A 17,082-nucleotide genomic window follows, 5' to 3' on the forward strand; every position below is an offset into this window, starting at 1 on the left:
TTGGTTTTAAAATAGTGATGTAAAATTTTAGGAAGAAATAATAGAGGACCTGTATTTTGTTATGTAGCCACAACGAAATCAGGTTCTTTCCCATCAAAAAATAGTCAATTATTATTAAAGAGTTATTGGATACTAATCTGTGTGAAAACACAAATTTCATTTTCCTCTGAATAAAGAGAAGTTTCTCTCTTTTAATTCATTTTGGACCCCACTAAATTTGGGTGACACAGCTATGTTTTCCTATTACTGCTCAGACCTTATGGGAAATTATTAGCTGATTCTGTCATTATAAATTAGATTCTCTTTCTAAAGCACTCATAGCAACCTGCCCACACCTTTTTCAGAGTTCTTAACAAACACAGTGTAATTGTTGGTTTAATTGACTTTTCTACTTGAGGACAAGGACTATATCTTTTCTTCTATGTTCAGCATTTAACAAAGACCCTGCATGTTAGAGTGCTAAATAAAAATCTCTTTGAATCTGTAGATGTAATTATCCAGGGTAGGAGAAATTTTTTTTGCATTCAATCACATATACTGTACATTTGTTTTAGGTATTTAAAAAATTTTATGTTTATTACTCTGAAATTTAGAGAGTGGAGGATTTACATTCTCAGCTGTAAAATTATGCAGAAAACAGGTTGGAATTGTAATTTTATAGGGAAGTTACAAATGGCAGCTATGGTTCAGAATAGAATGTAAAGAAAACAAATGAAGGAGCCAGTAATCTCACCCAAGCAATAGAATTTGGAACCACAGGAGGCAGCATAGTATTTTAGAATGAAGAAGGTGCTGGAAGTTAAGAGGCTCAGGCTCTTAAAAGTCCCTGGCTCTGCTAGCTTTTTGGCTTGTATCATTGAACCTTTCTAGTCTGCAGTTTTCTCATCTTTCAAAATAAAGAAGTTGATCTTTATACAGATCTTTGAGGGATCTGTAAGGTCCCTTGGTGCTCTAAAGTTCTATCATTCTAGACTATTCAATGACAATAGTGATTATGATACCTTCTTATCAATTACTAAGATATTCCCTTTATAGATTTTTGAAATTATACTAAATAAATGTCTGTTATTACAAATTAACGTTCCTAATTGTGCCACCTAAGCACATTTAATCCCCCCCCAAGAAAGCCCAGTAACTTTAAAGTTTATATATGCTTTCTAATTCTTAATTAAAAAATTACATTACTAACATATGAATTTGAAAAAAAACTAACTCCGTGAAAGAGTTTTTACTAGAATATTTTAGCCTCGTCCTCTCTGGACAAAGAAATAAGTATGATCTACTTTCCATAGGAGAATGCCAGCTTTCATTCCTTTCTTCTGGAAGGTAGAAAAAACTACATTTATTGAATGTCTGCTATGTAGAATTCACCCTGCTGAATTTTTTCTTGTCTTTTATTTTATGAATCATTACACCTGGTTGATCAATGGTATAGAATAGCTGCATTGTAGGCACTTGTTACCTTAAATTTAAAATTAATCTAGGCAAACAATTATAGAGGATTCTAATGCAGAGGCAGGGTAGACAACCATGATTCTAATAGCTATGCTAAGTGGCTATCCAGTTGTTTGAGGTTTACTTTGATAGTCTATAATAAAGCAAAATATCGATGTTTGGATTGTATTGTCTCAGCCTTTTGTGGAAATGTTGTTCTTAAATTGTAGTTTATTTTTATCCCTTCTGTTTTTTACAATTAGGAAATTTTCAATTTTTCAATTAGGAAATTGCCATGTGAATTTGTTTCAATACTAACTATACGATAATAGTATGTTCAGTGTGTTCCCATATGTCTTTTATACACTTGATTGACAAAAATTTCTGCTCTGTTTAGCTTCAAGAAAAATTATTTATGCAAAAAAGTGTGCTTCCTATTTGTTTGCAAATGCAAACTATGTAACTGCATGTTTCTCTTCAATTTAGCAAAAAGACTTCAGTCAAATATATGACTGAAGTTGGTAATATATGCCTATCTAATTTCTTCAAGTACTTCTATTAGATTAATTCAGTTTAAATATTATATTTAAATGTGCTAATTTGTAAGTTGTTTTATGCTTTTCTGGGAAATAAGAGTATAAGTCTGAAAAATTATACACTAATCCTTCTGGTTGCCCATTGTTTTTTTGAAAAGGACACACTCCACTGAAGTTGGGTGACAGGCTTTTGTGGGGTCTGTAGTTCACACTAAAGTTGAGGCTTGTGGCACCTGGGTGGCTCAGTCAGTTGAATGTCTGACTCTTGGTTTCAGCTCAGGTCATGATCTTGGGGTCTTGGGATTGAGCCTGGAGTCAGGCTCCATGCTCATTACAGAGTCTGCTTGAGATTCTCTCCTCCCTCTCCCTCTGTCCCTCCCCCCAGGGCACACATGCTCTCTCTCTCTCAAATAAATAACATTTTTAAATATATATTGAGTCTTGATATGTCTGTCTGTGTATCTACGTGTCTATATTTGTGGTCGTCTCAGAGTTGCTATTGCTTCTGGCTTTGCCTTCTAGGTCATCATAAGCTTAATGCTTTTGGCCAGGAAAGAGTGATTTTATTTTTTTAAATATGATATCCAGATAGCAGTTTCCTAATCAGCTATAGTTATGTCATCCTGCATCCTTTTTAAAAATTTTTATTTATTTATTTGACAGACAGAGATCACAAGTAGGCAGAGAGGCAGGCAGGGAGAGAGGAGGAAGCAGGCTCCCTGCCGAGCAGAGAGCCCAGTCACGGGGCTCAATCCCGGGACCCTGGGATCATGACTTAAAGCGAAGGCCAGAGGCTTTAACCCACTGAGCCACCCAGGCTCTCCTGTCATCCTGCATCCTTAAAAAAAGTAATTTTCTTTGGTGAATCTTACTTGGTGTTAGTCTACTTCAGTGAGCTATGCAGCCCCTCTTGTGTATCCCGTGTTGTCTGTCTTTCAGTGCCTCCAGCCTCAGAGAGTTGTGAAAAAATTCACTTTAGCACACTGATAATCTGGCTGTATTCCATAATTTAATTCTTGTTGCCCTGACTCTGATTCTTGACATAAGTATGATTTATATAGGATAGAGATAAAACAGTACTGTAGGCTAGGCATGATAGCTAGGGTAGGCCTGAGCCTTAGATTTGTGTAAGTTCTACAGCAGGATTTGTCAGTATATTGGTACTATTTCTGTCTTCTTAGTCTGGTTTTCCATTTTATTTTCAGTTTGTACAGTGTTATAAAATGTACTGCCTGAGTGGGTTTCTTGATAATTTTTTACTCTGCATAATCACATGCTAATATATCTAGTGCCAAATAGGTGTCTAGTAAGTGTTGAATAAAGACATGTTCAATATTCACTGCTCTTCTATTTGCAGTCTCCATTCAAAGGATTAAAAAGGGTTTTCCTGTGTTGAATTTGGCCCATAAAGACACAGCTTCAAGTTAAAGCTTATCTTGCATGAAGCCTGTTGATACACTGAGCTGATTTTATTGGCTACATTATCTTTTCTGTGCCCAGTAATATATTTTCACAACATTGTGTTCCTTTAGCCTGCCTACTTTTCCATCTGCTACTCTTGATTATTTTGGTCTCTAACTTATCTTGTCAGACTTTTATTTTATACCTGTTTCTCTCTTCGCTTCTCGGCCTTTTGGCTAAGATCAAGTGTAATATCGTTCCTTTCATCTTTTATATACTCTCATATGCTGCAGTTATTCTGGGCACTACTTGTTTGTCTCAGATTATTTTGGTTTATCAGTTGATTTCTAGTCTATAAATTCTTTACATTTATATTTATGTGTTTATATGTACATACTTACATTTAACTTAGACAAAACAAAGTGTGGTACACTGAATATACTCAAAAAAGTAGTCTTTAGCTAATTACATTTTTAAGTTAATGTCTTCCTTTAAAATTATTATCTGAAAACAGCAAATCCTGGTTGTTTCCATGAATTTTGATAGTACTTATCGTCTGAAAAGGAAGAAGAGTTTTTAAGATTTCTGAATCACATTTTTTGTAAGGTTTCATCTCTAGTTTCAGCCTCAAGGTCACTTAGAGCTGATATGTTGGTAGGAAATGTGCTTTTGGGTTGTTTTCCAGTAGTGGTGATGGATTTGTGTCCAATCACACATTCTTACCTACTCCCTTTGTGACTCTTGGCATATCTTCTGAGGCAGCTGGCCAGAATTAGTGGTAGAAACTAGTTATGGAACTAAATGAAACTTACAGGTTGAATTTCCAACCCTGGCAGTATAATTAGGACCTTGCATCAGACATTGGACATACTTAGTTATTTTGTATTTCATTATTCCAGGACCCTAAAAGAACTTTCAAGTTTTGTCATGTAAGAGCCAATATTATTGTGAACTTGAGTAATAACTGTGTAGATTTTTCTGAAAGAAAATTTAAAAAGATTAATTACTAGGCAAAAGTATACAAGTGTACTGAAACTGAGTTGGGTCCCATACGTGTTTTTTCCTTTCCTCTTTATGCTGCCATCAGTAGTCTTCTATTAATGTAGTTCAGTAGTTCTCAGATCAGTAGCATCAGCTTCCTTTGGGGGTTTGTTAAAAATACAGATTCCCTGGTCCTACCTCATGCAATTGGATAAAACACACTGGCAGTGGAGCCTGCAGTTTGTTTTAACAAGTCCTCCCAAGTGATCCTAAACTAAAATTAGAGTTTGAGAACCACTGCCTTAGGTCTTTTACTAATTTTTTTTCTAGTATCTCCATCAGTATTTGTTGAAACAGACTCATTTAAGGTCTGTGTTAAATCTACTATTAGCCTATTACTTGAAAGCATTTTTGTAGAAATACTGAAGTAGTGAAAGGTCAAAGTTACCTTTTAGGGATTTATGATATCTGAGCTTTAGGAAATTTCCTAAGGTTTTTTCCTTTTCAGCTATGAGTAACACATCAGGAATACATGTTTTAGGTCCTTTCTTAAAAATTGGTCCTTGGGGCGCCTGAGTGACTAAGTCGGTTAAGTGTCCCAACTCTCGGTTTCAGCTGGGATCATGATCTTAGGGTCATGAGATTGAGCCCTGTGTGGGACTCTGTGCTCAGCAGGGAGTCTGTTTGCCATTCTTTCTTTCTGTTTGACTCTCCTCCACTCACACGTGCACACTCTCTCTCTCTCAAATAAATTTTTTTTTTTTTTAAACAAGGTCCTTGGTGAAATCCATTAGTGGTAACGAATTAAAAAAATATATTATAAATAAGTAATTCCAGGAAGCCATCACCTGAACTAGTAAAGTCTGGATTACGCCCAAGGGAAGGAAATAACCCAGATACAGATGTCCAGAAATCAGTAAGCTTATTTTTGTAAAGCTGCCAAGTTCATGCTATTGTATTCAAAATCACCAGGGCCAAAGGTTGCATGTGATTCAGGTCTTGACCAGTGGAAATTCTGCACATTTTAATAGAGAATATTTTTTCTTTTTAAGAAAATTAGTTTTGAATAGGTAAAACATTTGCTAGCTCTGTCCCATTTTTTGATTTAGTTAAATCTGTGGATAGGATTAAAAACTATTGAGAGTTGTTGGTAAAGGATAGATACTGATTTTTATAAGCCTGCTTCCCACAGGAAGTCAGGTTAAAAATGGAACTATTGAAAAAAAAAAAAGATTGGTACAAAGTTATTAAAATCACAAGGACTAGAGAAGATGCCCTCTTAATGAAAATAATAATCTCTTGTTCCCTTTGCTGTAATTTTATTAGGCAGAACTAATTGTGCTGTTCCTCTTACTGTGCTTCTGTGTGTGCCACTGGTGCCATCACTGTAGACCACGAATGCGCCACCTTCACAGCTCTTTCCCTGCTATGCGCTTCGTCGTTACTCGTGGCAGCCATCGCTGATGACTTTTCAAAGACTCTTATTGGATGGAATTAACTCTTGGGCTCTTTAAATACTTTTAAGCCTAGATTAAATAAGGGCAGATGCTATGTTTTCAGTATAATAATTCGCTTTTAAAATATGTTTTGAATTATATACTTCAAAACCCCTAAATTCTGATACTTGGAAAACTCTTATTTTATTGTTTTTGAAGTTAGGTTTTAGCTTTAACAGATTATAAAAGAAAATCCAAGCCAGATGTGGCGTAAAAGAGATGATTTTAGTTTTTCTCCCAACAAAAGCCCAGAGACCGTTCATACTGATCCGATACAGTGGACCTGAAGTATCGAGAACACAGAATCTTTTTTGCAAGTTTACCTCATGAGCCAGAATTGCTGTTGCAGCTCTAACCGTTGCATTCATTGTAGTCAGAAGGAAGGATGAAGGGAAGAAGAAAGTCATGTTTTCTTTCTTAAGGGATATTTTTTGAGGCTATAGTCTTTTAAGATTACATCTAGTTGGCAAGAACATGGTTCCATGGGCATACTTAGCCACAGGGAAGGCTAGGATGTGTAGTCTCTTCTGGGAAGCCTGTGCTGAGCTAAAAACTGTCTGTAGGAAATAGTAAAGAATGGGTACTGGAGACCGCAGCTTCTCCATAGCATATTAATGAATCATTTTAGCAAGGAAGACATTTTCTGGTTAAAGTCGACAATACTTATTACAGCAGAGACATTGTTAGACTTTCAAGAGCAGTGACCAAAGTAGAAAATGCTCTGAGAGACATGATATATTGTGGCAGACCAGAAAAGAAAACTGTATCTTGGAACACTCTAAACTCAAGTTTTTTAACTTTATACTTTTTCTTGTGTATTATCTTGGGCCAGATTTTTATAATCTTAACCAGGGACCATAACATAAAAGGGATACATTCCATAATTGTCAACTCATTAAGTGAAAGGCAAATGGAAATCAAATGAAGAATGATCAACTGTGCTATTTCATTTTTTATTTCATTTGAAGAGCTCAAGGAATTACGTGTAAAGTAGTGGTGGTAATGAGGATGGTGGCCAACATTGCTTACTTTTCTGCTGCTTCCAGTTTGCTTCCAGTCTTGTATCCATTCTTTTTTCTCCCCCTGAAGATATGCCTCAGGTTCCACTTAGGTATTTTTCTCTCATTTTAGTTCTAAAGGTTTGGTCTGCCTAGGGGAAAGAAAGCTGGCCATTTGGGGCCATGTTAGTTTATGAATGCTGTTGCCAATATTTTGTGTGTGCTTTTGTATCTTTGACCTAAAATTTAAAAATTCAGAGAAATTCGTGTTTATGCATTTTTGTTTCTGAGCTTAAATATTAATATTTTAAGCATGTAATGTCAAACATAAGTGTTGAATCATTTGGGAGTGGGTAGAAGAGGATAGAGAAGTCTCCTCTGGATTGGGATGGCATTATTCTTTGGGCTCAGAGGGTTTAAAAGGAATGAGTCACAAATATGTCAATCTCCTTTCCTAGCAAAGTTGCCTTCACAGATCACTGCAAGTAGAACTTTATTAGAAGGTTGTGTATTAACAAAAGGAATAATAACTTTGGCTGAAGACAGGCTAGTGATTTCAAGCCTTAATTTTCTTGAGCTGAGCCAGGATGCCCACCAAGGTCAAAAATAAAATTTTATATGATACAGATGTCCTCTGTTACTGGTATTGGATAATATTCTTCCATTATAAGCAAAGGCAGTACATAAAAATAGAAACACCTAGGATAAACTTTGCTTTTCAAGTGGTAGACAGTTGTTCTAGAAGTAAATTAATATCATTGTTGTGATTGTTAATACTAATATAAATAATAGCACTTAACATTTTTGAGTGATTGCTGGGCATGGTGCTAAATCCCTTAATATGCATTTTCTCATATTATCATCATAATTATATAAAATAAATAGTATTATTATTTCCGTTTTACAGATGAGAAAACTGAAGATTAGGGAGAGCAGTTTGACATTTGGACCCAAGTCTGCTTAACGTCAGGGTCTTTGTAAAGACCTCATCATGCCTGAAGACCTAGGTCTAGGCCCAAACCAGGTTGTAGGTCTAGGCCCAAAATTGGTACGTAGAGGGCGGTCCCAGGGCAGGATGGTTGGGTTGTAGTGGCAAGGAAATGAGTTTCTTTGATTGGCTGCACTGCTGAGCAGGAAAAGGTTAATGTAGACATAATCCATCAGTGAGTTCAGAGTGTCCATATTTGGAGAGAATTTTCTCTGGCTTTGAATGTTTTTTGCTTCTGACAGAAGATAGGATAACTTTTTTTTTTCTTTGCTTGATGAGTAAGAGGATAGTGTCATTAGAAGGATACTAAGTTTTGAACGGATACATTACGAAGCAGGTAAACCTGGTACCAAAACCCTCCCGCTGCTCCCTCCCCCACAGGCTTTACAGAATAATTTAGAATAGTTTAGGGTTCCTTAAGTATCTGAATTCCCCTAAGTTCCTTTGTATGTTTGTTTACAGTTAATGTGTTAAGAGCCATTGACATTTGAAGACCATCAGAAGTGAAGATAAAACATCTCAAAAATTATAATGTAAGTGAATGGGAAAATGGAATTCAAAAATGGACAAAAGTTAATATTGTCACCAATATTTCTGGAATCCATATACTTTTATTCCAAATGGAATTTATGCCTTTGAGTAACCAGTAACTTCAAACTTTAGTCCCAATTCCAACTCCCAGTCCTTAAAATTCTGTGTTCTTTTCTACCCGGAGTAAACAGTTGCTATGTTTTAGTCACCAGTAATTTTCCATTAAAATTCTTTTGGCTTCTGTGTACTGTTTTTTCTCTTTTTCTCTTTAGTAGTTTGCTGTTCGACAACGGCTCGTGTTATATTTAAAATTGTATGTGTGTAGAAACTGAGGTCTTTGCTCTTTGGCTGCTGATGTTTTACTCAGTTTTAATTTTACTATCATTTTGTATGTTTCTCCATCAAAATATGACCACTTAGCTAGCTAGCCTCCTCCCTCCCTCCCTTTCTTCCTCTCCAGAAGCATTTGTTTAGCATCTGCTATGGCCTACACATTATGCTAGATCCAGAATTCCTAAGACCTTGGTGCTGAAATGACTTGTGTCATCTTTTTTATACATTTAGGGACATTAGAGATCATCTGGTTTGACTAGGACTTGTGATGCCCTTAAGTATGGCTGAGGACCACCTGCGTATTTCAGTAACCTGTGGTGCTTAGAAGACATTTAGCTTTCTAGCTTCCAGCGCAGACATTCTGAACTGCTGGGAGTGGGACCAAGAATCTGCACTTAAAGTGAGAATCTTCAATCCAGATACTTTTTGGACTCTATACGTTTGTAGATGCAGGAAGAGACCTGGAGAAATTTAATAACTTACCCAAAGGTATAGTATGTATTAGAAGGCCAGAGACGATTGGTGTTGTTTCCTCCAAAGTCACAGAGCTAATCAGTGTTAGAATTGATCTCCTGACTCCTAGTTCTAGACTTCACTAAATCACACAGTGACTTTTGTTGGGCCAGGCAGCTTTCCTGTATATGTATAAAATTGCAATGAATCCGTTACTCTTATTGACAAAATTAACTGAATGCATATATGAGTTTTGTGCATGAAAAACATGGACTATTTCTTTAGTAGATATGTTACTTGTTCTGATTTTGAAATCACTGGGTAGAAAAATACTCTAGTAGTCCAGGAATACCCCAGTAATCCAAGTAGAAGACCCCTCTCCTCCTCCATGATACTATTCCAACTTGGCCTTTAAGTTTCATGCTTCTGAGAAGGGATATGATTTAATTTTTAAATGATAGTAGCTAGCCTTTGTAAATAGTAGGTGCTTGCTCAACTGTAATGAGTAATTTAATGTTAAAACTTTGTTCCCCCCCCACCCTTGGATTCTGTGAGATACTTTTAGAGGTGGTTTTATTTTCTTGGTTCAGAATCTGATACTTCATATACCAAGCCAGAGACATTAAGCATTGAAGTTATTTTATATTTTTAATACTGAATTATTATGGCTGATAGTCACAGTATCTCCGAGTGACTGAAATAGTCTAAATTATTTTCTGAACCGTAGAGTTCAACTTAGTTTTAGTATTGTGTATACTTTATGTTGTATAGTGTATGGTATACTGATAGTTACTGAATTATAATCTTATGTTAGTAAAAGTAGTTATTCAGTTTTGGGGAGATATTCTGTAATTCTTGAATTTATTAGTAAGTTTAACTATAGAATGCCATTACCCAATTTTCTGGATATTTTGAGACATGTTTTAATGATAAGATTTAAGAAAAGAGATATTTTAAAATCACTTATTCATTTCTAATAAGTTTAAATATTATGAATTTTCTTCCCATTAAATGTTTTTTGCTCTTTTTTAGCCACCGACCCAAAATCATCAATATGATAGCTCTAAAAGGGAACTTTTTTAATGTAGTCTAACGCCTTCATTTTTATGTGCGGACACTGAAGAGTGTCTGAGAGTGAAAGTTTTATGAATGTTAACATATGTTTGTGAACAGAACAACATGATATTTCTATGCTGATACAAGTGGGATGCTTTCAGAACTGTAGAATGTCACATAAATATAATGTACTGTGATTGCTGCTATGATGATCATGTGTCTGTTGAGTTTCCTTGTGACTTGATTGAAAATAGTCCATATCACTTAGTTTAAAATCAGAAAGAGAAATACGTATGTTCGTTTCTTGGTCTCTTCTCTTGTTTCCTGTGGTCAGACTTTACTAAGTCCCCTTTAAGCACATGGTTTTAGAATAGATACTTTGCAGGTTACCTAAATTTCTCTTTCACTGTGTTAATCTAATCCAGATTGTCACCTTATAAAATTATACACTCAGGGTGATGTTTCTTTTTTGGAAGAGTTCTCTCAGCCATTTTCCATGGAAGAATGAATGAATGCTCAGTATTATCCCTCAGTGTAATCAAAGTAGCTAATAGTCATGTTAACACTTTGGTATAGTGTTATTCTTTTGGCTTCTGTGTACTGTTTTTTCTCTTTTTCTCTTTAGTAGTTTGCTGTTCTACTAAACTTTGGTATAGTTTTTGTAGTTACAATGCTGTTGTCCTACATCAGCTCCATTGTTTCTCATAACAGCTTCATGAGGTACGTCTTCATTTGACAGATGAGTAACTGAAGCTCAGAGAAGTGACATGACTGTCCACTGTCTCCTGCTTATAAGAGATGGAACTGGAACTTTGACTGTAGATGCCATTCTCTTTCCACTGCCCAGCATGAATCGTAACATGGAACTCTTGAAGTTTCATGGGGTATACATCTTGCTCTTTAAAGGAAATTCTGAATATTGGAAAATTGATGACAGGTTCATCTGGCCCAGCCAGCCTGATTATTCAGTGAGTGCTTCTCTTTAGAAGTCTGACTCATGTCGCTACTCTTGAAGTACTAATAAGAGATGCAGGTATCATTTGGATCAAAGACTCATTCCCAGCAAGGTTACCAGTGTGTGCTGCTTAAAATTTTTGAGTGTTTAAATGTTTAAAACGGTAGTAATTATAGCCTTTAGAAGTATGTTGAACTATATAAACTCAAAAAATATACTGTGATATGATAGAACACAGTCCTTGGTTCTTTAATTTTTTTTTTTTTTAAGATTTATTTATTTTTTATTTGACAGATCACAAGTAGGCAGAGAGGCAGGCAGAGAAAGAGAGGAGGAAGCAGGCTCCCTGCGGAGCAGAGAGCCCGATGTGGGGCTCGATCCCAGGATTCTGGGATCATGACCCGAGCCGAAGGCAGAGGCTTTAACCCACTGAGCCACCCAGGCGCCCCGGTTCTTTAATTTTTTAATTCTACTTTTGGACTGTGACTCTGGATGTGTCACTTGATTTCTGTGAGCCTGATTCCCTTACCTGGGAAAAGGGTAAAATGATACAATGAAATGAATCCTGCCTTTACAGCATTGTTGTGAGGCCTAAGTATGGGGATTGATGATGACAATAAGAAAAAAAACCCAGCTAACATCTATGTAGTGTGTACCATGTGGTAGGCACTGTTTTAAGTGTTTTATATATATTTAATTAATAGTTTATTAACTATTAATTAATAGTTTATTAATTCTCATAATGGTCCTATGAAGTATAGGAATTACCATTATTCCCACTTTGTAGATGATGAAATTGAGAAGTGAAGTAACTTCCTCAAGGTCATACAGGTTGATTGAACCAGAATTTAGTATCAGGCAAGGTAGCCCTAGAGTTGGTAGTGTGTATGAAAGATGATATATGGATGAGAGCACTTTGACATTTGTAAAGGACTATGCTGGTGTTCGGTATTAATATTATAAAAAGATGTTTAAAAAGAGAGATGTGTTCCTCATCCTTATACAGGTAGAGGAGGAAAAAAGGCAAAAACAAGTAAGAAATCATAAATCATAAATCTTGTTATGATTTATGATTTTTAACAATTGACTGATTTTTAACAAAAAAATCAATTTTTAACAATTGACTGATCTCGTAAATTTGAAAGCGTCTTCAAAATTATGGAGAGATACATGACTGAATGATGCTTATACATTTGATTTGTAGTTTAACCTTTTTAGGCTAGAACAAGAAAGAGATATTGAATGCTTTTCCTACTGAATGTTTTAACTTAATGACTACAAAACAAAATACCTGTGTTAATTTATGGGATTTTGAAGTTTGTGCAGAAAAGTTTTATTTCATTACACTGTAGGAGTGACTAATTAATAGTAATAATTAGTTTTTCTCTCTCTAGGATTAAAAAAAAATCTCTCTAGATAACTTGAAGAATGGATATGTGACTTTCTGATTTTAATACTGAATTCAGATTAGCATGTTAGGGTAATAGAATTACATGTGAGGTGATTTATCAAGGCATGAATTCCCTGTGTGTTTTCCATTTGTCCAGGTAAAAGTGTTTTTGAGCAGGCATTTTTTGCATAGGTCAACTCTCCTTTTTTAGTATTTCTGACCTTATATTTCAATTTGAGTTGGAAGTGTTTGTTTCTAAAAGGAAATGTAATTTCAGAGTCTTGCGCTTTGAGTTCTAATGATGTGACCAATTTTCAGTTTAGTATGACATTTTCTCAGCTAAGCTGAAATATAGGTAACTTTCCCCCTCTAGGCTACTTAAGAATCCACATAAGTTTTAACTTAAGCTCTTGTCTGAGTTTGAGTCAGATTTGGAAGTTCTGAGAAATTCTTTTAAGAGGTTGCTGAGGGTGTAGGGATTGGCACTGGGACTCAAGGTGCCTCTTACTCCATTTTTACCCCATCCCCTACAGACACACTCATTTTGGCTAGAATGCTTTGGCTTTTGCTTTTTTATTTATTTATGTTTCCAGATAAGAGCTTTGAAGAAACACTACTCTGCAGAAAAAAGAGAAATATGTAAGGCATTTCCTTTACAGCCTGGTTTTTTGCACTTGCTGCTGGATTACCAAGTTACATGCCCTGACTTTTATTTTGGGAAATATGGTTGATAGATCTGAAAACAAAAATGCAAATTAAACTGTACCCAAGGTCACATGTACCTTAGAACCTTGGGATTTTCCAGACTAAATGACAACATGAGCCAGCTGTCCCAGAGCTCAAATCCTCTTTGTTTGTCCGAAGAATGCGAAATGTACTCTCTCATCTCTGTCAGTCAGATGCCATGATGATAAGACCATTTTTGTCCTGTCTTTTATTCTAAAGACTGGTTAAGAAATTTCGGGTTCTGGTGTAGCATTTCAAAAAATCGTTGTAAGCTATAAATTAATTTGTTTTTGGTAATTGTTTTTCTATTTTGGGGATCCTGCAAATATTCTGACAATAAGTCTTTTGTGTCTCAATGTTATATACACACTGCAGGCCTTTTATTATTTTTTAAATAAAGTTTTGAACAGAATGACTAATAGAGCATGAACAGTGGTTATGACACTGTAGTCCATTGTGTAAGTACTGAAAGCAAATTTGCATTCCTCGAAAAGCTTGTTCACAATCAGAATATAGACCACATTCTTTAATGTTCTTGGACAAACATGTATGTGCTCAGGACATTACTTACAAGAGAATACCTTTCAAAAAGAACCTTTTCTTTCCATGGGATACTGAAGAAAAGTTAAATTGGCGGAAGGAGTGAAGCAGTTTAAGGCAAGTGGTTTAGATTTTATTGTAATGACTATGATCGTTAATAACTGGAAATAATAGACATGCAACCTCTCCCAAATCCTCTGGAGGCATTTGTTTACTAGTATATATCAAAAGATAGGTGACTTGTTTTCAGGTTGTTTTGAATTAAGAGTGAATAATGCTTGGTATGTTTATCTGCACCTTTAGTTTTCAGACATACTTTTTCACTTTTGGAAGAAATGTTTTTTATTGGATTTTGAAATACTAGATCAGGAGAGGTAAGAGTAATATAAATATATTTAGGGCTTCTGTCAAGGCTTGGATTTTATATTTCTATTTATTATTGTGAAATACCTTCAAGTGTACTGTGAATGACAGTAGAGTAATGATAATTCCATTAACAGTCCAGCAAACCAGTAGAGTTAGAAGGGTTCAGTGCTTTGCTAATGGTTATATTGAAAAATACAGGTAACGGTTTTGTGATTGAAGCTTTTGGCGGTCTTCTGTTTGGTTATATCTGAAGTTACATAAGGTGTGTCTCTGTGTATGTGTGTAATATGTGTATACATATAAATATATAAAATTTGAAAACCTAAATGTGATATATTTGTATGTATATAAAAACCAAAATATAAAAGCATAAATTAACATATTTATACATATATAAAAAACTTCACTTTGATATTTGTTAAGTGATTCATCAAACTCTTTTTTTAAGTTTAAAATTTTGTACATTCAGTTATCTTAATCAAATGAGGACAGTTTATAGTACAGATCTAAGTGAAAAGTACTTTTAGGGCCAAGCGCTTTTGCTCCATTTTAATTTAATTAATGGATTCCTCCTTACTTCTCATCCCATCTTGTTTTCCCTTCTGAAGAGGATACTCTTATATTTCCACAATGCTATTTGTTGAGCTCTTTCTATCACTACCAGTTATTTACATGAATAGCTTCATTTAGATCATGTTTTTTGCTTAGTTTTAGAAAGTATCATCATTTTATCTTATAAAGAAAGAACAGAGATTAAGTAACTTACCTGAATTACTATTTGCTAAGTGATGAAACCAAGTCTCTGCGACCCTAAAGCTTATGTTTTTGGCCACTAAGCACTTCAGCATCTTGTTCTGTGTGTTATGTCCTCTTCTGTATATCCGTTGTGTCCTTTATATTCCTCCATTTCTATACTGTACTATTGCAAGATACTTACAGATCTGACACCTTCATTATTAGACTATAAGTCCCTTGAAGAAAATGAATCTGTTTTCAGCTCTATCCCCAGTACATAATACATTGTTGGTGTTAGAGAACGTCTGTGGAAGAGATAGATGGGGGGCTGTGATAAGGGAGACGCAGGAGGTTCCTGCTCCCCAAATGGAGGGGAGACATGGGAAGAGCAGGAGGGCAGATGGCTAAGAGGCCTCCAGTTGGAGGTAGACATCCTTCCAAGGAAGCTGAAGGGTACTTTGAGGCAGGGGACTATTTGGAGGTTAGAGGTGAAACCTGCTCTCTGGAGGCAGATTTCTCTACTTCTGCAGAATTAACAGTGATACTTGTAAGTTTAGTAGTATTGAGACATGAAATACTGCTGTATTAGTTACCAGAATTTATTTGTTTGGACATAACTGTCTTAATTTTCAAGTTTTTAGCTTGATTAATTCTCAGGAATAATAATTAAAAAAAAATCTCCCAACTGAAATAAAAAATTAAAAAAATGCAGAGGACTTTATTTTATGTAATGTTACTCATTTGAAAAGCACCTAGAGAGTAATTCCTGTCCCCCTACCAATAATTAGTTTGTGTAACTCTGTTCACCTAAATGCTGTACTTTGAAATAGTAGAATTTTTGAGACGGAAAGGGTGGAGCGTTGTTCTTAGGATTATTGTAGCAAAGGAAAAAGACATTCTGTTACAACAACAGCAGACCAGAAAATGTGTGGGAATGACTAAGAGTCAGATGATGGGATTTCTGTTTTGATCTTGGGGTGGAAGGAAAACTGTGTCACTCTGGCTAAGACAGTGGCAGAGCTATTAAAAAACAGAGTATGACTAGTGATGTTCTGTATTGTCCCGTTCTTACTCACTGTAAACCTAAGTTCTGTTATTCTGTGTGAATGTGTGCTCATTTGGTTATTTTGTGGAACCAGAAGTTAACATTTAAGTAAGATTGATTTGAATCTTTTTAATTAGGAGTAAAGAGAACAATCTGGTTTAGGATGGAGTGAGGAGTGAGTTAAAGGGGGAGGAATTCTGGTGAGAGTGACTTTCCATTCACAAGGGCCATCGCTCTGCAAATTTGGGTAAATGCATTTGTGAAGTAAATTGTTTGCGTGTTGGTGTAGTCTTTAACTGCTCTTCCTAAGACTTGATAACCGATCAGAATTTAGTACATTAGACTACAATTATAGTTTTATTCTCAGAGGTATTTTGAGCCTCTTAGGAAACAGAGTCTATCTCTGAATAAATATAAAGAGTCACTGTTATTATTAACATGCATATTCCACAGTGCTAGTTATCTTTTGATCAGTTTGGCTTTTGAGAAAATATTCTTTCTATAACAATTTGATTTATTTCTAAAGTGTGTGCTTTATTTATTTCTTTAAACATGGCACACTTATCTGAATAAAGGTATTCATGTTTTTTTTTTTTAAGATTTTATTTATTTATTTGACAGGCAGAGATCACAAGTAGGCAGAGAGGCAGGCAGAGAGAGAGAGGAGAAAGCAGACTCCCTGCCGAGCAGAGAGCCTGATGCGGGGCTCGATCCCAGGACTCTGGGATCATGACCCGAGAGCCAAAGGCAGAGGCTTAACCCACTGAGCCACCCAGGCGCCCCAAAGGTATTCATGTTCTTGAGGGCAGGAATGTTTTACCTACCTTAGAGACACTATGATTGTTTTTGTTTCAAAGTACACTTAACCCTCCATTATTCTGAATCATTTTTTTTGCAACTTTTTAAAAAATTTAAATTCAATTAATTAACACATAGTGTATTATTAGTTTCAGAGGTACAGTTCAGTGATTCATCAGTTGTATATAGGTCCCAGTGCTCATTATATCACGTGCCCTCCTTGATGCCCATTATCCTGTTTCCCCATCCACAACCCCTCCCTTCCCTCCAGCAACCCTTAGTTTATTTCCTATGGTTAAGAGCCTCTTATGGTTTATCTC

At 35.5% G+C, this 17,082-nt stretch overlaps 1 protein-coding gene across 2 annotated transcripts in view; it reads left to right on the forward strand.

The window, feature by feature from the left end:
* Positions 1-17,082, forward strand: part of MTMR2 (myotubularin related protein 2) — a 126,252-nt gene that overhangs the window by 1,128 nt on the left and 108,042 nt on the right. The window contains exon 2 of one of the 2 annotated variants that reach the window (XM_032852744.1): positions 8,297-8,367. The exons of the other annotated variant lie outside the window; for it this stretch is intronic. The gene's annotated coding sequence lies outside the window, so the exon portion shown is untranslated. The remainder of the gene's footprint in view (positions 1-8,296; positions 8,368-17,082) is intronic. 2 annotated transcript variants of the gene reach the window in all.

The sequence above is a fragment of the Lontra canadensis genome, unplaced genomic scaffold (assembly GCF_010015895.1).
Source record: "Lontra canadensis isolate GAN:19392208 unplaced genomic scaffold, GSC_riverotter_1.0 scaffold7, whole genome shotgun sequence".
Lineage (NCBI taxonomy): Eukaryota > Metazoa > Chordata > Mammalia > Carnivora > Mustelidae > Lontra > Lontra canadensis.